Source organism: Triticum urartu, unplaced genomic scaffold (assembly GCF_056163025.1).
Source record: "Triticum urartu cultivar PI428250 unplaced genomic scaffold, HENAU_Tu73 scaffold2, whole genome shotgun sequence".
NCBI classification, from domain to species: domain Eukaryota; kingdom Viridiplantae; phylum Streptophyta; class Magnoliopsida; order Poales; family Poaceae; genus Triticum; species Triticum urartu.
In genome coordinates, this window is record NW_028260368.1 from 1,349,426 (window position 1) to 1,376,573 (window position 27,148).

Here is a 27,148-nt window from a genome sequence, read left to right on the forward strand (position 1 = left end):
TATGATATTTTTTGGACATTTCTAATAATAGCAAGCCTTATTCCTATTTTGGCATTTTCGATTTCAGGACTTTTAGCCCCGGTTAGTGAAGGACCAGAGAAGCTTTCTAGTTATGAATCGGGTATAGAACCCATGGGAGGGGCTTGGGTACAATTCCGAATACGCTATTATATGTTTGCGCTCGTTTTTGTTGTTTTTGATGTGGAAACCGTCTTTCTATACCCTTGGGCAATGAGTTTCGACGTATTGGGTGTATCCGTTTTTATCGAAGCTTTGATTTTCGTGCTTATCTTAGTTGTTGGTTTAGTTTATGCATGGCGAAAAGGAGCCTTGGAATGGTCTTAACTGAATATTTAGACAAAAAAAAAGAAGGAAAAGATTCTATTGAGACAGTTATGAATTTGATTGAGTTTCCCTTACTTGACCAAACAAGTTCCAATTCTGTTATTTCAACTACACCAAATGATCTTTCGAATTGGTCAAGACTCTCCAGTTTATGGCCCCTTCTATACGGTACCAGTTGTTGTTTCATTGAATTTGCTTCATTAATAGGCTCACGATTCGACTTTGATCGTTATGGATTGGTACCAAGATCAAGTCCTAGGCAAGCAGACCTAATTTTAACAGCCGGTACGGTAACAATGAAAATGGCTCCCTCTTTAGTGAGATTATACGAGCAAATGCCTGAACCAAAATACGTCATTGCTATGGGAGCCTGTACTATTACAGGGGGAATGTTCAGTACGGATTCCTATAGTACTGTTCGGGGAGTTGATAAGTTAATTCCTGTGGATGTCTACTTGCCGGGCTGCCCACCTAAACCGGAGGCAGTTATAGATGCCCTAACAAAACTTCGTAAGAAGATATCGCGAGAAATAGTTGAGGATCAAACTCTATCTCAAAATAAAAATAGATGTTTTACTACCAGTCACAAGCTTTATGTTAGGCGCAGTACTCATACAGGAACTTATGAGCAAGAATTGCTCTATCAATCACCATCTACATTAGATATATCTTCTGAAACTTTTTTCAAATCCAAAAGTTCAGTACCTTCCTACAAATTAGTGAATTAGGAGAGGGGCTCTTTTGTGTAGAAAAATAAAAAGCAGGGCAATCTTTCAAACTTGCATCCGAAATGTGAAATATTTATACAAAGAGGGAGAGATGAAGACAATGCAGCAGGGTTGGTTATCTAATTGGCTAGTCAAACATGAGGTGGTTCATAGATCTTTGGGCTTTGATCACCGAGGAATAGAGACTTTACAAATAAAAGCAGGGGATTGGGATTCCATTGCTGTCATTTTATATGTATATGGTTACAATTATTTACGCTCCCAATGTGCTTATGATGTAGCACCCGGTGGATCTTTAGCTAGCGTGTATCATCTTACGAGAATACAATATGGTATAGATAATCCAGAAGAAGTCTGCATAAAAGTCTTTGCCCAAAAGGATAATCCTAGAATTCCGTCTGTCTTCTGGATTTGGAGAAGTGCCGATTTTCAAGAACGCGAATCTTATGATATGGTGGGAATCTCTTATGATAATCATCCGCGCCTTAAACGTATCCTAATGCCTGAAAGTTGGATAGGCTGGCCCTTACGTAAGGATTATATAACCCCCAATTTTTATGAAATACAAGATGCTCATTGAATGATAAGAAATTCATGCTCACTTATACAACACAACTCCAGATTTTATTCAAGTCAAGGAATATTTTTAGGTTCTTTTCCTAGATGAAACGGAATACCTATTTATAATTAATTCCTAATTATACAAAAGCATTCCAGATAGACTGAGCAAAAAAAGGGTTTCATTTGGATTCCCCTATTTTGAAAATCGCATATTAATTTCCTTCATATGAACAGAAAAATAGGATGACTCAAAGAAGTTCTCTACCAGGAACTTTGTACCGCGCACATTACTTAGCACAACTAGGAAAATAAGATAAGATAAAGATAAGCAAGACTAAAAAAATATTCGTCGGAATAGCGGAATACAAAATTAAGAAACGCAAAAAAATAAAGGGGAATCTCACCCCCTTCTTTATCATAAAGAAAAGATATATTTTAAAACTTCTTTAAAAAGAAAAAGAAGTGCCTCTATATTTATATTATAGATTTATCCACTTAGATGAATAAATATTATTAATGAATATGTATCACAATCCATCTCGAGGTATTTGGATCAATACCTATTCGGTGGATCTTTTTTTTTTTTTTCTCTGCCAGGAACCAGATTTGAACTGGTGACACGAGGATTTTCAGTCCTCTGCTCTACCAACTGAGCTATCCTGACCTTTTCTTGTGCATCATCCTAGTAGAGTATTTGTATCTATGTCAATTAAAAGGACTAAAAATTAATTAAAGTATTTCAAATTTTAAATTTGAAAATGGGGGGGGTAGTCCTATGCATTGTGCATGGTTTACTTAAATAAAACTTAAAAATAGAGTGAATAACCAAGATTTCTTGCCGATACTCTAATAAAAAAGAAATCTATTCAATGAATAGGATAAGATCCATTGAGTTCTCTTCGCATTCCTTTGTGAAAGAGTAGAATGAGAAAGCTAATGAATCTTAAACCCATTGCATTGATAAAAAGAAAAAAAAGTGCATTGATAAAAAGAAAAAAAAAAAGAGGATAAATAATAATAATATAGTATAGTTAGGGAATAAAAGAGGATTTGGGGATAGAGGGACTTGAACCCTCACAACTTATAAAGTCGACGGATTTTCCTTTTACTAGAAATTTCATTGTTGTCAGTATTGACATGTAGAATGGGACTCTCTCTTTGTCCTCGTCCGATTAATCCACTTTTTTAAAGATCTCGAAAACTTTGAATTTTAATTGAAGAATTTGATTATTCAATATTCGATTGGAGTGGATTCACAATAATGAAAAAAAAAAATTATGATATGAGTTTTTTATTTCATAATCATTATCATTTCTAATTTCATTTTTAAAAAAGATAAAGAACCTATATTATAATTAGAATATAATATGAGTTCTGTGATTAATCGTTTGCTATGTCAGTATCTATACGTGTTTATTAAATGTATAAGGTATAAAACCCCTCTTTCTCTAATTTAGAACTAGAAGGAATTCCACTAACAACACAACGTAATTAACTCGATTCGTTAGAACAGCTTCCATTGAGTCTCTGCACCTATCCTTTTCCTTTGTATTCTAGTTCGAGAACCCCTTGTTTTCTCAAAACACGGATTTGGCTCAGGATTGCCCTTTTTTAATTCCAGGGTTTCTCTGAATTTGGAAGTTACCACTTAGCAGGTTTCCATACCAAGGCTCAATACAATCAAGTCCGTAGCGTCTACCGATTTCGCCATATCCCCATTTCCCTCTTCTTTGAGACCAGGATTCCTTGTGTAATTTCATCCATCTCTTAGTTTTTTTTTTGAATCATTGAGTTCATCACTCAACGTAGTCTAGCAGTTCAGTTCGACTCTATTTGAGAGACCTCGCTTGCTTATTGCAATTCAGAATTGAATTGATTCTATCCTTGATGTATTTGCAATTCAATCCGAATCAATATATCCAAAAGTTTTTATCTCCCCCACCTCCCGTCTTACTTTTTTATAGTATTCAAAATTATACTATAACGCTTGATATTTATTCTTTTTTTCTAATCAGAATTAGCAATTTTATTTACTCTGACTCTATGTTCCCCTTAGTGAAATATTAATCCTCAAATTATTAACAAATAATAAAGTCTATAATGATCGAATGAAAATACCAATAAATTCTATAATTTTATTTTTTAATATCCTATAGTTAAGCATATCAAGCTAACTTTATCTTTAAGAAGTTTTAGTATTTTTTTATTTTTATAAGTATAACTTCAAATTTAGAACTAGTTAATAGCTAAGATTAATAACTAATATCTGAGATTTTACGGATTTCCTATACTATACCTATTTCTATTTGTTACACTATTTCCGTTATGTAAGCCCACTTAGCTCAGAGGTTAGAGCATCGCATTTGTAATGCGAGGGTCATCGGTTCAAATCCGATAGTCGGCTTTTTTTTCTCTATCGATGTTCTACGAACAAGAATCTCTTTTTTTCCGAATTAAATGGAGAATCCAGGATCTTTTATGTTTTTTACCTTACAATTTTGCTAGATACAAAACAATAAAATAAATAATATATATACAAAAAAAAAAGATTTTGATGAAATTCCATTTTTTGGGGTACTTTAGTTGATTTTACTCTGTTTATCCTGTAGTTTAATTCAGTTTTAATTTCGATGTATTCTGTAATGTAAATACAATGAAATTAATTGTGTAAAATGAAATTTCAATAAAATAAAAAAAGGAGTCTTCATGTCCCGTTATCGAGGACCTCGTTTAAAAAAAATACGCCGTCTGGGAGCTTTACCAGGACTCACTAGAAAAACACCTAAATCCGGAAGTAATCTTAAAAAAAAATTCAATTCTGGGAAAAAGGAGCAATATCGTATTCGTCTTCAAGAAAAACAGAAATTGCGTTTTCATTATGGTCTGACAGAACGACAATTACTTAGATATGTACATATCGCTGGAAAAGCAAAAAGGTCAACAGGCCAGGTTTTACTACAATTACTTGAAATGCGTTTGGATAATATCCTTTTTCGATTGGGTATGGCTTCAACCATTCCTGGGGCCCGCCAATTAGTCAACCATAGACATATTTTAGTTAATGGTCGTATAGTCAATATACCAAGTTTTCGTTGCAAACCCCGAGATATTATTACTACGAAAGATAACCAAAGATCAAAAGGTCTGGTTCAAAATTATATTGCTTCATCGGACCCGGGGAAATTGCCAAAGCATTTGGCGATTGACACGTTGGAATATAAAGGACTAGTAAATAAAATCCTAGATAGGAAGTGGGTCGGTCTCAAAATAAATGAGTTGTTAGTTGTAGAATATTACTCTCGTCAGACTTGAACTTAACGAAAAAAGGAAAGGTTCATAGAATTTTCTTCCCCTTCCCCTTTCCCCGAACTAAATCGCCCTAAGACCATTACCATTAATTTGTATTTTCCCATCAACTAGCTAAAATTGATTAACCCTAGGATTAGGATCCTTTTTTCTTTTTTCCTCTATGTGTATTTTACATACCACAGTAATTTGCTATAGAGAATTTCTAATTTCTATTAAATCAAAATAAGATAATATAAGATATTATATTATTGCTGGAAAAAATTGTTATTTGATTTGATACATTGTGATCCTTAACGTTGATGAATTAAGAAAAACGGAAAGAGAGGGATTCGAACCCTCGGTAAACAAAAGTCTACATAGCAGTTCCAATGCTACGCCTTGAACCGCTCGGCCATCTCTCCTACATAACTTATTATGGAAAATAAACTGAGTGAATAGCGAGTTTTCTTATTCCTGCAGTACAGGTACAACCGCAACCACTCGGGGGTTCCATAGTTCTATTGGAAAAATTCCTTTTGATCTAAGTGGAAGGATACAGGATTTTTTACTAGAAATTGCGCTCGCTATAAAATAAAAGTTTTAATTTGGGTTTTCCCGCAACTAAAGAAAAAGAAAATGGAAGAATTCTTCTTATTGCATAATAAAATAAAGAAACCTTAGAATTCCGTTTGCATAAGATACGCTACACCATACTATCGAAATCAAAAATAGGGTATGAGACAATTAATAACTTTGAAAACACGAAATAGTTGATAACATAAGTTGTTGTTCAGAAATAGGAAAGTGGAATGAAATCCAGTCTTAGTCAAATATTTCATATCTCTTCGTGTCCAAGCAGAAGGAAAAGGATACAATTTGAGCTGAGCGGAAAATCCATATCTCTCTTATCCATTTAAAGCATATGGATTTAGAGTAGAGCATATGGATCAATCTATTTATAATTATAAGAATCGAATGTGTTTGTTTTTATGTTATTTTGTGAAGGAATGAAAACAATTCTATATAGAATGGGTTGGGAATTATGCCTAGATCCCGTGGAAATGGAAATTTCATTGATAAGACCTCCTCAATTGTAGCCAATATTTTATTGCGAATAATTCCGACAACCTCAGGAGAAAAAAAGGCATTTACTTATTATAGAGATGGTGCGATTTGACTCTTTTTTTTGCTTTTTTTTAGCCCTACCTATACCTCAGTCTTACGAAAAAGAGAGGGGGGTTGGCATAGAGAGAACCAAATTTGTAAAGCAAACAAACCCACGCTTCGGGAAGGTGAGGCGAACTAACAATTCCTTCCGTCGTGTATCCTCGATTGATGCGGCTTCAGATACTTCAATTGTAGATTTGAGTATTGAGCGAAAGGTTACACCTACAGGATATGGTATGGTATGGATTACAGGCCAATCCTACTCTATTAGTATCCGTAGGCAGCATAGGGGAGAAAAGCACTACACCTAGAAATAGGAATCAACAAGAGAAAAACTTTGTTAGAAATTACCCCTTTCCTGATCGGTATCAGGGCTGGGAAGAATGGTTGGGATAACAAACAACCATCAGGTTTGTACTTTGGATACCCCTATAACCATCAAAGATCGTTGAAGTAGCTAATTCCTCTAAATAGGAGGCGTTGAGAACAAAGAAATTATTGGAGCTATCGTTTTCCTCTAGCATTAATAGAATTCATTGGTGTTAAGAAAAACCTCTTGTGGGAAGGTTGGCTAGAGATTTCTTGGAAAAATACCAGCCCCTTTCGGTTCATAATGAGACGGGACTAATTCTATTTTGATTCTATAGATTATTTCGCTTAGTACTATTATGTACAGAAGGGAGGAGCCGTATGAGATGAAAACCTCATGTACGGTTTTGGAACGGAGATTTTTTGAATAGAATGAACGACCGTAACGGATGTTGGCTCAATCCGAAGGAAATTATGCGGAAGCTTTGCAAAATTATTATGAAGCTACGCGACTAGAAATCGATCCCTATGATCGAAGTTATATACTCTATAACATAGGCCTTATACACACAAGCAATGGAGAGCATACAAAGGCTTTGGAATATTATTTCCGGGCACTAGAACGAAACCCCTTCTTACCGCAAGCTTTTAATAATATGGCCGTGATCTGTCATTACGTGCGACTATCTCCACTATAGAAAGAAAAAAAAAAAAGAGAGGATCAAATTTTCTAGTAAATACTAGAAAAAAAGGGCTTTCTACATAGGGATCGTAAAAACAACGATTTTTCCCTATCAGCTGTAGGAAGGAAGGACACTTCACGAGAATCAAAAAACGAAGAAAGTATGGCCTATACTACTACTCTATGGATAAAGTTTCTCAAATTGATAGAGAAAGCACCGTAAAGATCAATTAGTGAGCGACTGGGTCGATACAACTAAAAAAAACTGCTTACTTATCCCATGATATGGGGCAAAATTTAGGAATCCGCTTATGTAATAGAGCCGATCCACTAAGGGATTAAGCAGCGGTGTAGTATCAGATCCCAAAGATAGTAAGTTCTTTTTTCTTTCTTATGGAAAAAAGTCTTTTTCAAGGATTCTATAGAGATTTCATATATGAAACCGGGATAGTTACCTCTCAGAAAATTTGAACGAAGGCTCTATATCTATCTATGCTTCATTCTTCTGAAGGTGGGAAAAAAGATCAAACTGATTATTGATAAAAATTAGGGTTTGAAACTTAGGTAATTAATTTCTTCTGCTTAACCCAAGAACAAATTGGATCGATTTTTGATAAATCGAATTCAGTTAAGATAGGGGAAATTCAGATAGCAATTTCTGAGCCGTATGAGGTAGGAAACTCTCAAGTACGGTTCTAAGGGAAGGAACTTCCTATTCCGACCGAGGAGAACAGGCCATTCTACAGGGTGATTCGGAAATTGCGGAAGCTTGGTTTGATCAAGCTGCTGAATATTGGAAACAAGCTATAGCGCTTACTCCGGGAAATTATATTGAAGCACAGAACTGGTTGAAGATTACGAAGCGCTTTGAATTTGAATAAGACCATGCTCCTTCTTTTTCATAAAATGGGTGGTTTGGTTGTTGATCCATTAATCAAATAAATTAGGTCGTAAGATCGAATCAAGAATTTCATTATATCCATTTCTTATACCTTCTATTTTATATGATATTTCATAAGAATAAACCATAGGGATAGGGTCTAGAATAGAAGTAATAAAGTGAATAAAAAGAGGGGGCAATCTAAATATTGCTAATATATTAGGACCATCTTATTAATAATTCTAATGAGTTATCTTGGAATTTAGAATCAAATAAAAAACCCTATATTATGCTCAAGGAAAGTAGATATAGATAGGAGCTTATGCCCTCAAAAAAAATACACTAGTTTCTTAAATTAAAAATAAAAAAGATTTTTTTCTTACGTCGAGAAATATTTGTTTTTCAAGATAAACAATGTCCGTTAGGCACCTAATCTTTATGTCATAATAGACCCGAACACTTGCCTCGGATTGACTTCAATATATAATTGCTCCAGTGAATAACTAAAAAAAAAATAGAAGGATGGTAGATAGTAAAGAAAAGAACTAATCACAATATCTATCTTTCAAAATCTATCTTTCAAAATCTATCTTTCAAAATATATATCTTTCAAAGATTCACTAAAAAGACAGTTGGCGGGTCTCTTTGTATGTCTTGTCCGGAAAGAGGAGGACTTAATGATTATTCGTTCGCCGGAACCAGAAGTAAAAATTGTTGTGGATAGGGATCCTGTAAAAACATCTTTTGAGGAATGGGCCAGACCCGGCCATTTCTCAAGAACACTAGCTAAGGGCCCTGATACTACCACTTGGATCTGGAACCTACATGCTGATGCTCACGATTTCGATAGTCATACTGGTGATTTGGAGGAGATTTCTCGAAAAGTCTTTAGTGCTCATTTCGGGCAACTTTCCATTATCTTTCTTTGGTTGAGTGGCATGTACTTTCATGGCGCCCGTTTTTCCAATTATGAAGCATGGCTAAGTGATCCTACTCACATTGGACCCAGTGCTCAGGTAGTTTGGCCTATAGTAGGGCAAGAAATATTGAATGGTGATGTAGGCGGGGTTTCCGAGGAATCCAAATAACCTCTGGTTTTTTTCAGCTTTGGCGAGCATCTGGAATAACTAGTGAATTACAACTCTATTGTACTGCAATTGGTGCATTGATTTTTGCAGCGTTAATGCTTTTTGCTGGTTGGTTCCATTATCACAAAGCCGCTCCCAAATTGGCCTGGTTCCAAGATGTAGAATCCATGTTGAATCACCACTTAGCGGGATTATTAGGACTTGGGTCTCTTTCTTGGGCGGGGCACCAAATTCATGTATCTTTACCAATTAACCAATTTCTTGACGCTGGGGTGGATCCTAAAGAGATACCACTTCCTCATGAATTTATCTTGAATCGGGACCTTTTGGCTCAACTTTATCCTAGTTTTGCCGAAGGAGCAACCCCTTTTTTCACTTTAAATTGGTCCAAATACGCAGAATTTCTGACTTTTCGCGGAGGACTAGATCCAGTAACCGGTGGTCTCTGGCTGACCGATATTGCGCACCATCATTTAGCTATTGCTATTCTTTTCCTAATCGCAGGTCATATGTATAGGACCAATTGGGGTATTGGCCATGGACTTAAAGATATTTTGGAGGCTCACAAGGGCCCATTTACAGGACAAGGCCATAAGGGTCTTTATGAAATCTTAACAACGTCATGGCATGCTCAATTATCTCTTAACCTAGCTATGCTAGGCTCTACAACCATTGTTGTAGCTCATCATATGTATTCTATGCCTCCCTATCCATACCTAGCTACTGACTATGGTACACAACTTTCCTTGTTCACACACCACATGTGGATTGGCGGATTTCTAATAGTCGGTGCTGCTGCACATGCAGCAATTTTTATGGTAAGAGACTATGATCCAACTACTCGATACAACGATCTATTAGATCGCGTCCTTAGACACCGCGATGCAATCATATCCCACCTTAACTGGGTATGTATATTTCTAGGTTTTCACAGTTTTGGCTTGTACATTCATAATGATACCATGAGTGCTTTAGGCCGTCCACAAGATATGTTTTCGGATACTGCCATACAATTACAACCTATCTTTGCTCAATGGGTACAAAATATCCATGCTACTGCGCCTGGCGTAACAGCTCCTGGTGCAACAACAAGTACTAGCTTAACGTGGGGAGGCGGCGAGTTAGTAGCAGTAGGTGGCAAAGTGGCTTTGTTACCTATTCCATTAGGAACCGCAGATTTTTTAGTCCATCACATTCATGCATTTACCATACATGTGACTGTATTAATACTTTTGAAAGGTGTTTTATTTGCTCGGAGTTCCCGTTTGATACCCGATAAAGCAAATCTAGGTTTTCGCTTTCCTTGCGATGGGCCTGGCCGAGGGGGAACATGTCAAGTATCCGCCTGGGATCATGTTTTCTTAGGTTTATTCTGGATGTACAATGCAATTTCGGTAGTCATTTTCCATTTCAGTTGGAAAATGCAGTCGGATGTTTGGGGGTACTATAAGTGATCAAGGGGTGGTAACTCATATTACAGGGGGAAACTTTGCACAGAGTTCCATTACGATTAATGGGTGGCTTCGAGATTTCTTGTGGGCACAGGCATCGCAAGTCATTCAGTCTTATGGTTCTTCATTATCTGCATATGGTCTTTTTTTCTTAGGTGCTCATTTTGTCTGGGCCTTCAGTTTAATGTTTTTATTCAGCGGCCGTGGTTATTGGCAAGAACTCATTGAATCTATCGTTTGGGCTCATAACAAATTAAAAGTTGCTCCTGCTACTCAGCCTAGAGCCTTGAGCATTATACAAGGACGCGCTGTAGGAGTAACCCATTACCTTCTGGGTGGAATTGCCACGACATGGGCATTCTTCTTAGCGAGAATTATTGCAGTAGGATAGTGGCTAGGAGGATTTGAAAGGCATTATGGAATTAAGATTTCCCAGGTTTAGCCAAGGCTTAGCTCAGGACCCCACTACTCGTCGTATTTGGTTTGGTATTGCTACCGCACATGATTTCGAAAGTCATGATGATATTACTGAAGAACGTCTTTATCAGAACATTTTTGCTTCTCACTTTGGGCAATTAGCAATAATCTTTCTATGGACGTCCGGAAATCTGTTTCATGTAGCTTGGCAAGGAAATTTTGAATCATGGATACAGGATCCTTTACACGTAAGACCTATTGCTCATGCGATTTGGGATCCTCATTTTGGTCAACCCGCTGTGGAAGCCTTTACTCGAGGAGGTGCTGCTGGTCCAGTGAATATTGCTTATTCTGGAGTTTATCAGTGGTGGTATACAATAGGATTACGCACCAATGAGGATCTTTATACTGGAGCTCTTTTTCTATTATTTCTTTCTACGCTGTCCTTAATAGCGGGTTGGTTACATCTACAACCCAAATGGAAACCAAGCCTTTCGTGGTTCAAAAACGCGGAATCTCGTCTCAATCATCATTTGTCAGGACTTTTCGGGGTAAGTTCTTTGGCTTGGACAGGACATTTAGTTCATGTTGCTATTCCCGCATCCAGGGGGGAGTACGTTCGATGGAATAATTTCTTAGATGTATTACCCTATCCCCAGGGGTTGGGACCCCTTTTGACGGGTCAATGGAATCTTTATGCCCAAAACCCTGATTCGAGTAATCATTTATTTGGTACCGCTCAAGGAGCGGGAACTGCCATTCTAACTCTTCTTGGGGGATTCCATCCACAAACACAAAGTTTGTGGCTGACCGATATGGCTCACCATCATTTAGCTATTGCATTTATTTTTCTCATTGCCGGTCACATGTATCGAACTAACTTCGGAATTGGGCACAGTATTAAAGATCTTTTAGAAGCGCATACTCCTCCGGGGGGTCGATTAGGGCGTGGGCATAAGGGCCTTTATGACACAATCAACAATTCGATTCATTTTCAGTTAGGTCTTGCTCTAGCTTCTTTAGGGGTTATTACTTCCTTAGTAGCTCAACATATGTACTCTTTACCTCCTTATGCATTCATAGCACAAGACTTTACTACTCAAGCTGCTTTATATACTCATCACCAATATATTGCAGGGTTCATCATGACAGGGGCTTTTGCTCATGGAGCTATTTTTTTCATTAGGGATTACAATCCGGAACAGAATGAGGATAATGTATTGGCAAGAATGTTAGACCATAAAGAAGCTATCATATCTCATTTAAGTTGGGCTAGCCTCTTTCTAGGATTCCATACCTTGGGCCTTTATGTTCATAACGACGTCATGCTTGCTTTTGGTACTCCAGAAAAGCAAATCTTGATCGAACCTATATTTGCCCAATGGATACAATCTGCTCATGGCAAGACGACATATGGGTTCGATATACTCTTATCTTCAACGAATGGCCCCGCTTTCAATGCGGGTCGAAGCCTATGGTTGCCCGGATGGTTGAATGCTGTTAATGAGAATAGTAATTCGCTTTTCTTAACAATAGGACCTGGGGATTTCTTGGTTCATCATGCTATTGCTCTAGGTTTGCATACAACTACATTGATTTTAGTAAAGGGCGCTTTAGATGCACGCGGTTCCAAATTAATGCCAGATAAAAAGGATTTTGGATATAGTTTTCCTTGTGACGGCCCAGGGCGCGGCGGTACTTGTGATATTTCTGCTTGGGACGCATTTTATTTGGCAGTTTTCTGGATGTTAAATACCATTGGGTGGGTTACTTTTTATTGGCATTGGAAACATATCACATTATGGCAGGGCAACGTTTCACAATTTAATGAATCCTCCACTTATTTGATGGGATGGTTAAGAGATTACCTATGGTTAAACTCTTCACAACTTATCAATGGATATAATCCTTTTGGGATGAATAGTTTATCGGTATGGGCGTGGATGTTCTTATTTGGACATCTTGTTTGGGCTACTGGATTTATGTTCTTAATTTCCTGGCGGGGGTATTGGCAGGAATTAATTGAGACTTTAGCATGGGCTCATGAACGCACACCTTTAGCTAATTTAATTCGCTGGAGAGATAAGCCCGTGGCTCTTTCCATTGTGCAAGCAAGATTGGTTGGATTAGCTCACTTTTCCGTGGGTTATATATTCACTTATGCAGCTTTCTTGATTGCCTCAACATCAGGCAAGTTTGGTTAATTTAGTTTGTTTTTTTGTACTGTATCAGCACCTAGTTCATTACTCTTGATAGAGAGGGAGGATCTGCCTTTTTAGATTTCTTTTTCTATTTATTTTTCCATCTAGGATTAGAACCGTATACTTGGTAATAATAGCAACGACACATTATGGCAAAAAAAAGTTTGATTCAGAGGGAGAAGAAGCGGCAGAAATTAGAACAGAAATATCATTTGATTCGTCAATCTTTAAAAAAAAAGATAAGAAGCAAAGTTTCTCCCTTGAGTTTGAGTGAAAAAACGAAAATGCGAGAAAAATTGCAATCCCTACCGCGTAATAGTGCACCTACACGCCTTCATCGACGTTGTTTTTTGACCGGAAGACCTAGAGCTAACTATCGACATTTTGGGCTATCCGGACACGTACTTCGAGAAATGGTTTATGAATGTTTGTTACCGGGTGCAACAAGATCCAGTTGGTAAGGATAAAATACCCTTTCGTATTTGTATGGATTTCTGGAATTGATAATCATAGAGGAGCCCTCTTTACCATTCTGTATAAATGGACTATTCTATTTGTATAGATATTGGTAGAGGGGCGTATCCAACCCTCTTTTATCCACTAGTTACCCCTCTTTAGTTTAAGAGTATAGAGCAGTTTGGTAGCTCATAAGGCTCATAACCTTGGGGTTGCGGGTTCGATTCCCACTACCGCCTCCATACTCCTTCTTTATGATATATGCATGATATAATATATACATCATGCATTTGTATCTGGATTTTTTGATTTCCTAAAAGAGTTTTGGTCTAACAGTTTTTTCTCGGAAGAAGCAAAAAAATAAAAGAAAGAATAAAATATGAAAGAAAAGCGTCCATTGTCTAATGGATAGGACAGAGGTCTTCTAAACCTTTGGTATAGGTTCAAATCCTATTGGACGCAATCTTATTTCTATCTATTCTTTAAATAACTATACTAAACTAAAAACAAAGAAAACTTTTTTGCATGATTCAAATGAAAAAGCTTTCTCAACGATTCCTATTCTACTAACAAGAGTAGACATGCAAAATTTATTTGTTACTGAAGAGAAAACCGTTCCAGCTGTTCCTGAATAGCTTCCTTCAAAAGGATTTCCGCTTGCTCGGTGAATGTCTTGCTAGAAGATATAATTTCTTGGAATTGAGGTTTAGTATCTTTTAGATGTTTACGTAACTCATCCAGAAATTTATTTACCTGTTCAATTTCTAACGAATCAAGATATCCTCTTGTTCCGGTATAAATAGTAGCTATCTGCTCTTCCACTGGGAGAGGATTTGCCTGGGATTGTTTAAGCAATTCCCTTAATCGTCGACCCCTTGCCAATTGATTCTGACTTGTTTTATCGAGAGCAGAGGCGAATTGTGCAAAGGCTTGTAACTCTGCGAATTGCGCTAGTTCCAATTTTGATTTGCCAGCTACTTGTTTCATGGCTTTAATTTGAGCCGCGGATCCTACTCTGGAAACAGAAATACCCACATTAATAGCGGGTCGAATTCCGGCATTGAATAGATCCGCAGATAAGAATATTTGTCCATCTGTAATGGAGATTACATTAGTAGGAATATAGGCGGAAACGTCTCCAGATTGAGTCTCAACTATTGGTAAAGCGGTCATACTTCCTTCGCCTAAAAGAGAATTTAATTTAGCGGCTCTTTCTAAAAGGCGTGAATGCAAATAAAAAACATCCCCTGGATAAGCCTCACGTCCGGGAGGTCTTCTTAATAGAAGGGACATTTGGCGATAAGCTTGTGCCTGTTTGGAGAGATCATCATAAATTATTAAAGTATGCCGTTCGCGGTACATAAAATACTCAGCCAGGGCTGCTCCCGTATAAGGAGCGAGGTATTGTAATGTAGCAGGTGAATCCGCCATTTCAGCTACTACAATAGTGTATTCCATGGCCCCCTCCTCATGGAAAGTAGTTACTACTTGAGCTACGGAGGATGCTCTTTGACCGATAGCTACATAAACACATATTACACCTTGCCCTTTTTGATTGAGAATTGTATCTGTGGCTACTGCTGTTTTGCCAGTCTGTCTGTCCCCAATAATTAACTCTCGCTGACCGCGCCCTATAGGGATCATCGAATCGATAGCAATAAGCCCTGTTTGAAGAGGTTCGTATACGGAACGCCTGGAAATTATACTTGGAGCAGGAGATTCAATTAAGCGAGATTCGGAAGCTATAATTTCGCCTTTCCCATCAATAGGTTTAGCCAGAGCATTTACAACACGACCCAAGTAAGCCTCACTCACGGGTATCTGAGCAATTCTTCCTGTTGCTTTTACAAAACTTCCCTCTTGTATCATCAACCCATCGCCCATTAATACAATCCCAACATTTTTGGATTCCAAATTCAGAGCAATACCCCTAGTACCTTCTGCAAATTCGACTAATTCACCTGACATTATTTCACCAAGACCTATAATACGAGCAATCCCATCCCCCACTTGAACTACGCGACCTATATTCTCAATCCCTACTTTCCTATTATATTGTTCAATACGTTCGCGGAGAATTTTATGAATTTCGTCGACTCGAAGGGTTGCCATTAGTGTTTCTTGACTCTTTTTTCGGAAGCAAGGGGAAAAATAATGCCTAAATTCTAAACGAAAGTAGAAGTTCAAGGCCTAATTAATTTAATTATTTCTTCCATTCCAGGGACCCGAGAATGCCAATATTAGCACGAATCGTACGGAAATGTAACTCGGTATTCAAACAACTATTCAGAGTTCCTAGAGCTCCTTGTACGGCCTGTTGGAAAACCCGCTGTCGGACCTGATTCATTGCCCTTTGTTTTTCAAAATAAAGGGTTTCGTTTTTAGACTTTTCCAATTGTTCCAAACTAATAGAAGTAGCATTAATCAAATTTGCTTTTTCTCGTTCTATCTCAGAGTATCCATTCATTCGATACTCATCCGCTTCTAGTTCGACTTTCTGTAATCGAATCCGAGCTTTTTCGAGTTGCTCAATGGTCCCTCTACGCAATTCTTCTGAATTTCGAATAGTACTCAAGATCCTCTGTTTTCGATTATCTAATAAATCTTTTAATGAAAGTAGATTATTTTGTAAGTTTACAACTTTTATGATCTCTTCCCGAACCAAACATGAATCTTTCGATTCATTTGGCTCTCACGCTCCTTTTTTTTTTTCTATAGCTATTTCCATATCTTTTTTTTAAGTAATGAGCCTATCCTCTATCTTCTTTTTTATGTTTATATTTCAATATACCGAAACCTATATAAGACTAGATAAATATTAAGAGGACTCTTCCGCCTAGATAAAAATATATCATGGTCAGCAAAGTTGTTTCTTTATTTTTATTTGCCCTCTAGTTAATAATTTCAATTTCATTAAGAAAAACTAACTAAATAAATGGAAAATGAAAATTAATAGAATTCTTTTTTATTTTTTTTTTCTTCAAATCCAAAAAATTTCTCTTTTTTATACATAGGTCGTCGATTCGGCATTGGTTAAAAAAGGGCAGGGTGCCCCCTTTTTTTTCTAGTAAATAGTTCAAACCATTTTATCGATATGAGTGTTCTATATCAGATAAATTTTACATTAGCTATTTCCCGTTTAAATTGGTACTAATACTAATATAGTTGTAGAAAGAGTACCTCTTTTTGCCTGGACTTCAAGCAGTTTAGCTTTAACCGTGTTAATGGTCTCACATTCTTGGTTTATAGAGAATCAAAGTTGATTTACCAATGAGTCGCGAAATGCTATGGTTCTTCCATATGATTTCTGAATTTATTCAGAAGTAATTCGTCGAGATCGTGCACCCTTTTCTTATTTATCCGAAAAATACTAAAAAATATTATAAAGTGCAGCCGGATAGATCCAATCTATTCTTGAAATAGACAACTCGCACACACTCCCTTTCCAAAAAAAATCAAAACACCAACCACTACAGTTAGATTTATTAGATTTGTTGCTAAAATATCGGTATTAAGCCCGAAACTGCCAGCGGATGGCCAGTGAGCTAAAAAAACGAAAGAATGGGTTACATTTTTCATATGCTCTCCTCTTATAGATAGGACGAACAAAGAACAAAGTTTTTCGATCACTTACTTCGCTCGCCCTTTTTTGATCGGTTTTTTTAATGCAAATAGATTCAATCTAGTAATTTCTTTTAGATTAAGTCTTACGTCTTGTTTGACCGGTGAAAGACTTCCTTTGTTGAAATGTTCTGTTCCCAAAATTCCTAAAATAAAAGGAAAAAACTTTCCACTTTCCTAAACTAAGGACGGGAAATAAGAAGGTGAGCATATCTTCTAAATTAATAATACTCAACTCAGCCCTTCCTAGAATGGGGTATTATCTGTCCCGATAAATAGATAATTCCAGGAGTAATAAATAGGAGTAAATTAAATAAAGTATTGATATAATTGGAATTGTGGAAGCAAATACCAATTTACTAAAAAAAGAAAAAAGTATCTAATCGAAATCGAAAGAATTTTTTTTTTAAGATTAAACAAAAGGGTTCGCAAATAAAAGCGCTAGTGCCACAACTAGTCCATAAATTGTTAAAGCTTCCATAAAAGCTAGACTAAGCAATAAAGTACCTCGTATTTTACCTTCTGCTTCTGGCTGTCTCGCAATACCTTCTACAGCTTGTCCTGCAGCAGTACCTTGACCAACTCCAGGTCCAATAGAAGCAAGCCCTACGGCCAATCCAGCAGCAATAACAGAAGCAGCAGCAATTAGTGGATTCATGGTGAGTAGTTCCTCGTGTCAAAAAAAAGAAATGGTTAAGGATACAATCAACCAATAAATTCTTACTTCTAAGCTCTATTGGGGAGAAGTAAAGTAACTAAAAAGTACAAATTGAAATCAAATTGAAATGATAATGTGAATTGTCCGAACTACATAGAAGGGAATTCCATATCCATATATCGGATTAGATAATGAATCTAACCTAGGAATATATAATATAATATCCTATATATATACATTTGTTTCTTCTATTTTGTTTGCATATTTTCTCATTTTCTATTGAATCGGATTCTAAAATCATTGCTTAAAGTGGAAACCTGCATAAAAGAGGACTCCACTTATAGACATTAAGGATATTATAGTATAGATCTAGCCTGACTCCACCCTCCTTAATGCATATATACTTTGAAAATTCCATAATATAGTCTATTCTATTCTCTCTCCTACAACTCTAGGCTATATATTCATACGCATTTCTAACTATTTTTTTGCAACCAAGCAGATTATCTGGAACCATGCATGAATTGAGCTAAGCTGCAAAAAAAAAAAATACTATTTCCAAAAAGAGTCAATTCAATGATGACCCTCCATGGATTCACCTATATAGGCTGCGGCTAATGTTGCAAAAATAAGAGCTTGAATACCGCTTGTAAATAATCCAAGAAACATGACCGGTATAGGGATTACTAAGGGGACTAAAGAAACAAGAACAACAACGACTAATTCATCCGCCAATATATTCCCGAAAAGTCGAAAGCTAAGCGATAATGGTTTTGTGAAATCTTCTAGGATGTTAATTGGTAAAAGGATTGGAGTTGGTTTAATATATTTCTCGAAATAGCTCAATCCTTTTTTGCTAAGACCAGCATAAAAATATGCCGCTGACGTGAGTAAAGCTAAAGCAACAGTAGTATTTATATCATTCGTGGGCGCTGCTAATTCCCCATGGGGTAACTCTATAATTTTCCAAGGTAAAAGAGCACCCGACCAATTCGAAACAAAAATAAAAAGGAACATAGTTCCAATAAAGGGAACCCAGGGACCATATTCTTCTCCAATCTGAGTTTTGCTCAAGTCTCGAATAAACTCAAGGACATATTCAAAAAAATTCTGACCGTCGGTCGGGATGGTTTGTGGATTCCGAACAGCTATGACAACTGAACCTAGCAAGATAGTAATTACGACCCAAGAAGTGATGAGTACTTGGGCATGAATTTGGAAACCTCCTATTTGCCAATAGAAGTGTTGGCCTACTTCTACACCCGATATATCGTATAACCCCTTGAGTGTTTTAATGGAACAAGGTATAATATTCATATTGTCCTCTGATAAAAATTGAACTTCAAAAAAGGAATTCTTTTGATTCAACCATCTCTTTCTCAACTCAGCAACTTGAAGTATTAATCTTATATTTAGGATACCAAGAAAGCACATCAGATCATAATATATATCAATACCCTCTAATGATATATCAATATTCCCCTTCTTTTTTCTATGCAAAAAAAATTCTATGCAAAAAAAAAGATATAGTAAAGTAAGTGATTCCATAAATTTACGCAGTTGCCCAAGAATTCACTATATATTCTTAATCAACGATTTCTTATATAGAGAGAACGGCCCTCACAAATTGAAAATACTAATTTGTTAAGAATCAATCGAATTGAAGTCATAGTGTCATCGTTGGCTGGAATCGATATATTCGCGAGATCCGGGTCACAATTTGTATCGACTAAAGAAATAGTAGGAATCCCCAAAATGGCACATTCCCGAAGAGCTATATACTCTTTTTGCTGATCAAGGACGATCACAATGTCTGGCAATCTCGTCATATATTTGATCCCGCCGAGATACCTTTGCAAAGTAGATAATTTTCTCTTCAAGATTGCCACATCTCTTTTTGGGAGATGGTGGAATTTTCCCATTTTTTCTTCTGCTCTTAAGTCTCTAAATTGAGAAAGTCTAGTTTTCGTAATCGACCAATTCGTTAACATACCACTGAACCACTTTTTATTAACATAATGACAACGAGCCCTTATTGCAGCTGATGCTACTAAATCTGTTGCTCTTTTTTTGGTACCAACAATTAAGAAACTTTTTCCCTGACTTGCTGCATCAAAAACTAAATCACAAGCTTCTGATAAAAAACGAGCCGTTCTAGCGAGATTTATAATATGAGTACCTTTACGCTTTGCCGAAATGTAAGGGGCCATTTTAGGATTCCATTTCTTAATACCATGACCAAAATGAACTCCTGCTTCTATCATCTCTTTCAAATTAATGTTCCAATATCTTCTTGTCATTTTTTCCACACTTCCTTTTTTTTAATCCTACCATTCCATTACGGAATTTAGTTCTTTTTGAAGATTAAGAAAGATCCGAAATAGCTTGAAATAAATAATAATTGTTCCGAGAGAACCTTGTACTAAGATAAGAGTTGGCCATTGATACATGGTATAAACATAACCACCTTAATGAATTAACTGACTTGTTTTACTTATTAAAATAAAAATCTTAAAAATCTAAAATTTGACCTGTTAGTGTTCTAAGTTCAAAAGTCTAGTAAAGTAAAAAATATTTTTATGGGGGTTCTTATGTCTCATAAAAATTGTTTGTTACGTCAGAATCTGAAGAAACTAATTCTGTATGGAGAAACAAAAAATCTCTCATTTCCGACGCGAATAGATTTTTTTTTTTTATTTCGAAATAAAGGTTCTTGTCTTGTGGGGAACGATGCACAAATTTTTGGAATCCGGTACCAACAGGTATAATCCCCCCCAGAACTACGTTTTCTTTCAAGCCTTTCAACCAATCAATGCGACCTCGTAGGGCAGCTTTTGCTAAAACTCGAGCAGTTTCTTGAAAACTTGCTTCAGATATGAAACTTTGGGTATTCAGGGAAGCCCTTGTTATTCCCAATAAGATTGCCCGATAATAGATCGATTCATCCAAAGCTCGTCCTGCTCGTTCCGCTCGCAATAGTCCGATTAATTCCCCAGGCGAAAAAACATTAGACATTCCATCTTCGGAAACCCGCACTTTTGATGTTACTTGGCGTATAATAATCTCTATATGTCTATTATGGATCTGTACCCCTTGGGATCGATAAACCTTTTGGATTTTATTAACCAAAGAGATACGACTTTGGGCTATGGTTAGCTCAGCTCCAATCAAGAATCCCCAAGGGACCCCAAGAATTCTTGGTATACGCTCATTCCAATCCTCAATTCTCCTTTCGAGATTCGGGGATAATGAATCAATTGAACGCGCTTCAAAGATTTGTTCCACTTTTGGAAGACCTTGCGTTATGTCACTAGATCTCGATTTTTCATATATAAACGTAACTAACCTATCTCCCTTGTAAAGGATTTCTCCATAATGACCATTAACAGTTGCTCCTGTAGTGGCCAAATAAGGTTTAGCTGCTCTTATAACAAAGGAATTCATATTTACAATGAAAATTTGACCGGATTTTTTTATGTGCGATTTAAATAGACATACATTTTCACAAATAAATTGTCCAAGGTGAATTATTGCCAATGTCTCTTCCCAAGAATCATGATGGACAAAGTGACAATTCAAAAGGAATGGATCCAACATTATGTTACTATCGAAATTAGAAATCCTTTTATTTTCATCTATTAAAGAGTATTTAAGTTCTTGAAGTACTTGGAAGGTTTGTTTTAAATTGTCAACGAACAAATATTTTTTTAACAGGATTTTATTATGCGTTAGTAAATAGTAAGATGAAGAAAAATGCGATATACTAGCTACAATAGCGCCTAAGGGCCCAAAAATTTCTCGAATAGGAATTCTAGGATTCCATTCTTTTATCGCATTGGGATGTTTTGAATTCTTGAATAAACCAATTCGAGAACAGTTGGATGCCGACAAAATCATCAAAGAGTGGTATTCTTTATTTCGATTCAACAAAGTGCCAATAGCTTCTGGATGTTGGCTAAGTGATTCAATCTTCGCCTTGGAATAAAAAGAATTGATATTGGCGCGATCTAACCTATTATGGGGAATCGGTCCTGCACTTGTCCTACCATACCTTTTTCGTGTATACGAAATAGTGGACTTGACTAACTCAATTCTTAGGAAATCGCGAATAAGATCATTTGCTCTTACCTCAACAAGGGAAGCACCAGCCTTTTCTTTTTCTTCTTGTTCCCAATTCACTACTAAGCAAGTTCTAACAAATTGACTATTTGTGTGATAAATTCTTTGAGTTAACTTGCTATTTTCATGAGAAATAAAATTGACAAGTCGAATTTGGAGATTATTTTCTTCTTGCAAGAGATCCTGCGGGAAAAGTGTTGCTAAATTTCTTCCTTCGTCCATTTCATATGCCACTGTAGGGCGAACGGAAACAAAATACTTTTCCTTGCTCTTGAGAATTTTTTTCCGTTGAACATAGACCCAATTTTTCCTTTTTTTTGATTCCTTAGAATCTTTTTTTTGTCTTTCTGGCGGTATCAAACAGCCACCTAATATCTTATCCGCCTCTTCAGGAAAATGAATATCTCCGGAAAATATTTTGAGTTCCGTATGGCTTTTTTTTCTCTTCACTCGGACCAGTCCGCCTAGTCGACTTCTTGTATTTTTTGTGAGTTGTGTATTCACTCCAATAATACTATTGTCAAGTATCTTTAGGGATGAAGATCTCGGCAAGATATGAAGTTCTTGAAGAATGAAAAAAAACCGATCTACTTCTTTTTGGTATTTTAGACTAAATTCTTTTGTTCCTCGATGCTCAATCAAACCCTCTTTTTTTAAGATGGAATCTTCCTCTGGGCTCTCGTATTCGTCCTCTGAATCTTCTTCTGAGTCTTCCTCTAAAGTACCATATTTTTCCTCTGCGCTTTCCCCGGGGCTGCCATATTCGTCTTCTGAGTCTTCCTCTAGAGTTCCATATTCGTCCTCTTGGGTCCTATATTTGCTCTCTGGGCTCCCATATTCCTCTTCTGAGTCTTTCTCTAAAGTCCTATATTCGTTCTCTGGGTTCCCATATTCGTTTTCTGGGCTCCCATATTCGTCTTCTAGGGTTTCATATTCGTATTCGTCTTCTAGGATTCCATATTTAGATTCTTCTAGGGTTTCATATTCATATTCGTCCTCTCGGGTCCTGTATTCGTCTTCTAGGGTCTCATATTCCTCTTCTGAGTCTTCCGCTCGAGTCCTATATTCTTCTTCTAGGGTCCTATATCTAAATTTAACAATTCCTGAACCCTTTTTATCTTTTCTGTATCGGGGATCGTCAAAATAAGCAAAAATAGTATTTCTACGTAAAACACCCATAAGGGGGATTTCAATCGAAATCCCAAAACAGGATATTAGTTCTTTCTCTTGTTCTTGATGATATTGTAATGGAATGACGAACCTATTTCTTCGCTTTTTCGCCAACAAATCTGAATTATCTTGAAAAATAGAAGGATAGATAAAATTCCAATGGCCATTGGACATGATTCGATCCGACGTTGAATAATCAAGAATTTCCCTATCTTTTTTACCATAAGTATTCATTTGATCTTGATCCTTGTGGAGTGAAAAAGACGCTATACTGGATCTGCACATACTTACTGACAATATCCATAAATGGCTTGTTTTTGGTAATCGGCGAAGATTACCATATTGATATTCGGGCGCATGGTAAACATCAGTACTCCAGTGCATTTCGCCGTCTGATTCAGAATAAATATGCTTTTGTACCCTTTCTTTAAAATGTAAAGTGGACGTTCCGGCACGAATCTCCGCAATTACTTGTTCGGATTTTACATATTGATCATTTTGCACTAGAATCAAGCTTTTTGAGGGAATATTCACACTATATAGAATATCTTGACTCTGAATAGTTACATGCAAGTCTATATAACATAGAAAAGCAGGCTGCCCATGACGGGTACGTGTGGGGTGAACCAAATTCTCATTGAATTTTATTTTTCCATTCGAAGGGGATCGTACAAGGTCGGCAGTACCCCCTGTGAATACTCCGCCAGTATGAAAAGTTCTTAATGTTAGTTGAGTCCCTGGCTCCCCAATTGATTGACCTGCAATAATACCTACGGCTTCTCCCAATTCGACCAGATCACTATGAGTAGGACTCCGGCCATAGCATAATTGACAGATCCAAGAAGTGCTTCGGCAAGTAAAGGGGGTTCTAATATATATTGGTTGTGCTCGAAATGGTTGTGCTCGAAAGGCAGTTATGAATCGATTGACTAATCCAATTCCAATATCTTGATTTCGCGCGGCAATGCATCGTGAACCGATATATATATCGTCTGCTAATACACGACCAATTAGTGTTTGGACAAAAAGTTTTTCCGTCATCCCATTTTGAGGACTTACAGAAATACCTCGGATAGTACCACAATCTCTTCTACGCACAATAATATGTTGAACTACTTCAACAAGTCTACGTGTAAGATATCCAGCATCTGCTGTTCGCACAGCAGTATCTACAACCCCTTTGCGGGCTCCATAGCAGGAAATTATATATTCTGTCAAAGAAAGTCCCTCGCGTAAATTGCTTTGAATAGGTAAATCAATCATTTGTCCTTGAGGGTCCGACATTAATCCTCTCATACCTACTAATTGGTGTACTTGAGATGCATTTCCTCTGGCTCCTGAAAAAGACATTAGATAGACTGGATTAGAAGGATCCGTTATCCGAAAATTTGAATTCATTTCTTGTTTCAAATATTCACTTGTCGCATACCATATCTCAACAGATTGGCGTAATTTTTCTACCGCGTGTACAGCCCCATAATAATAGTGTTTCTCCAAAAGAAAACTCTGTTGTTCCGCGTCTTGGACTAACCATCCCTTAGAGGGTATTGTTAAAAGATCCTCGATTCCTAACGAAATCGATGTAGTAGTGGCTTGATGGAAGCCCAGAGTCTTTAGTTGATCCAGTATATGGGATGTATATCCCATTCCAAAATGATCTATTAATCTGCTAATAAGTCGTTTCATACCAGTTCCGTCTATCTCTTTATTATGAAAGACCAGATTGGCCCGTTCCGCCATACATAAGTACCCCCTTTTCGGCTGAGTAGGATTCGACAATTGCTGAGTAGGATTCGACAATGGGCCTGAGTCAGTGATTCGAAAATTTAATTAACTTAATTGCCTCAATCTCAATCTGGATTCGCGTGGCAAATAATGATGATACTAGGGAAATCGGAATGCCCCCCGAAAGGGGAGGGGCATCGCCGAATCTAACTTTCTTGTTTAGGTAGTGTATGAATAGGCCTGACTAAATCCTTGTATGGCTTCCTCTATTTCTCTATAAAAAGAAATATGACCAAGAGTGGTTCGAATGTATATCGAACGAATTTCTTTTTTTCTATTTCCCATTATTAGATAGTGGGCATAAATCTCATGATAAGTCCCCAAAGATTCATATTGAACTTCAATCGGAACTTCTCTTGACCCAATGACGCGTTGATCCAGGTTCCATCGTAGCCACAAGGGACTATCTAAACTGATTAGTTTTTGTCTATAAGCTCCCAGTGCATCATAAGAACTAGAAAAATGGGGTTCTTTATCTTTCCTATATTTAAAATTATTATTATTATTGTAATTTACTTTTAGATTTGGGTAGTTTCTGCAACTATTATATCTATTTGCACAAATACCTCGACGCTTTCCAATCGTTAATACATAAAGCCCGATAAGCATGTCTTGGGTTGGTACGCAAATAGGATCCCCAATAGCGGGAGATAAGAGATTCATATGAGAAAACATAAGTAAACGGGCTTCTGCCTGAGCTTCCAAGGATAAAGGTAGATGAACAGCCATTTGATCTCCATCAAAGTCCGCATTGAAACCCTTACACACTAATGGGTGTAAAGAAATAGTACGCCCCTCTACTAAAGTGGGTTGAAAGGCCTGTATGCCTAATCTATGCAGGGTAGGTGCTCTATTTAACAGTACAGGATGTCCCCGCATAACTTCTTGAAGTATTTCCCATACAATGGGTTCTTTTTCCCAAATTTTCCTTTTAGCAATCCTTACATTAGAAGTGGCGCGTTTCGTGATTAAATCGCGAATTACAAATAGCTGAAAAAGCTTTATTGCTATCTCTAGAGGTAATCCACATTGATGTAATGAAAGCGAAGGACCCACAACAATGACAGAACGCCCCGAGTAATCGACCCGTTTCCCAAGCAGAGTCTCGCGAAACCTTCCCTCTTTACCTTCAATTACATCTGAAAGTGATTTGTATACTTTATTGTGACCATCCCTCGTCGGTTGCCCGCGGGACCCACTATCAAGAAGTGTATCCACGGCTTCTTGTACCAATTTTTCCTGGCACATTACTAAATCTGCTGGCGCTAATTCACTTCTTTTTAATAGATAGGCAAGATTGTTGTTCCGACGGATAACTCTCTTATAAAGTTCATTAATGTCTGAAGTCACTACTTTATCTCCAGACCTATAAACAATAGGTCTCAATTCGGGAGGAAGAACCGGTAATAAGCACAAAACCATCCATTCTGGTTCTACATTTGTTTGAATAAAATGTTTCGCCAATTGCATGCGTCTAATCAAAAAAACTTTTCTTATTCGTCTTTTTCTATCTTCCCACTCATCTCCACTATACCCCTCGTCTTCTAATTCCTTCCATTCGACCAAAGAATTCTCTATAATAATTCGCAAATCCAAATCTGCTAATTGTTCTCTAATAGCACCTGCTCCTGTCGCAATTTCCCGATTTCGAAATGTTGCAAAGCCTGGGGTAGAAAAAAAGGGAGAAATGCTGTGGTTACAGGATGCAATTTCCTCTTCGAATAAACCTCGTAATCGTAAAAAAGTGGGTTTTTTAGTGCTGGGCCTAGCAAAAGAGAAATCGCCGTATACTAGGCCCTCCAACTTCTTAAGAGGTTTATCTAAAAGATTCGCGATATAACTAGGAAGACCTTTCAAATACCACACATGAGTCACGGGACATGCGAGTTTGATGTATCCCATTTGATATCTTCGTATCCGAGAATCCACAAATTCGACCCCGCATTTTTGGCAAAATCTTTCGTCTTCGTTTTCAGCTCCGCTCGCTCGAGAATTGCCACAAGCGCAAATCCCGCTTTTTATGGGTCCAAAGATTCTTTCGCAAAACAATCCATCTTTTTCTGGTTTATCGGTTTTATAATGAAAAGTAGAGGGCCTTGTGACTTCGCCAACGACTTCTCCATTAGGTAGGTTTTTGTTAGCCCAAGCCTTTATTTGTTGAGGGGAAACGAGTCCAATTTGAAGTTGTTGATGTTTATATTGGTCAATCATAAAATAGAAAT

The 27,148-nt window shown here is 37.1% G+C and overlaps 4 non-coding genes across 4 annotated transcripts; 2 read left to right on the forward strand and 2 right to left on the reverse strand.

Annotated features, from left to right (window-relative positions):
* Positions 1-2,225: 2,225 nt before the first annotated feature.
* On the reverse strand, positions 2,226-2,298 carry TRNAF-GAA (transfer RNA phenylalanine (anticodon GAA)). The gene has a single exon. It is a non-coding gene; the product is annotated as a tRNA-Phe (tRNA).
* A 1,667-nt stretch (positions 2,299-3,965) lies between these two features.
* TRNAT-UGU (transfer RNA threonine (anticodon UGU)) lies at positions 3,966-4,038 on the forward strand. The gene has a single exon. It is a non-coding gene; the product is annotated as a tRNA-Thr (tRNA).
* A 1,219-nt stretch (positions 4,039-5,257) lies between these two features.
* Positions 5,258-5,344, reverse strand: TRNAS-GGA (transfer RNA serine (anticodon GGA)). The gene has a single exon. It is a non-coding gene; the product is annotated as a tRNA-Ser (tRNA).
* Positions 5,345-13,963: 8,619 nt separating this feature from the next.
* TRNAR-UCU (transfer RNA arginine (anticodon UCU)) lies at positions 13,964-14,035 on the forward strand. The gene has a single exon. It is a non-coding gene; the product is annotated as a tRNA-Arg (tRNA).
* The last annotated feature ends 13,113 nt before the right edge of the window (positions 14,036-27,148 follow it).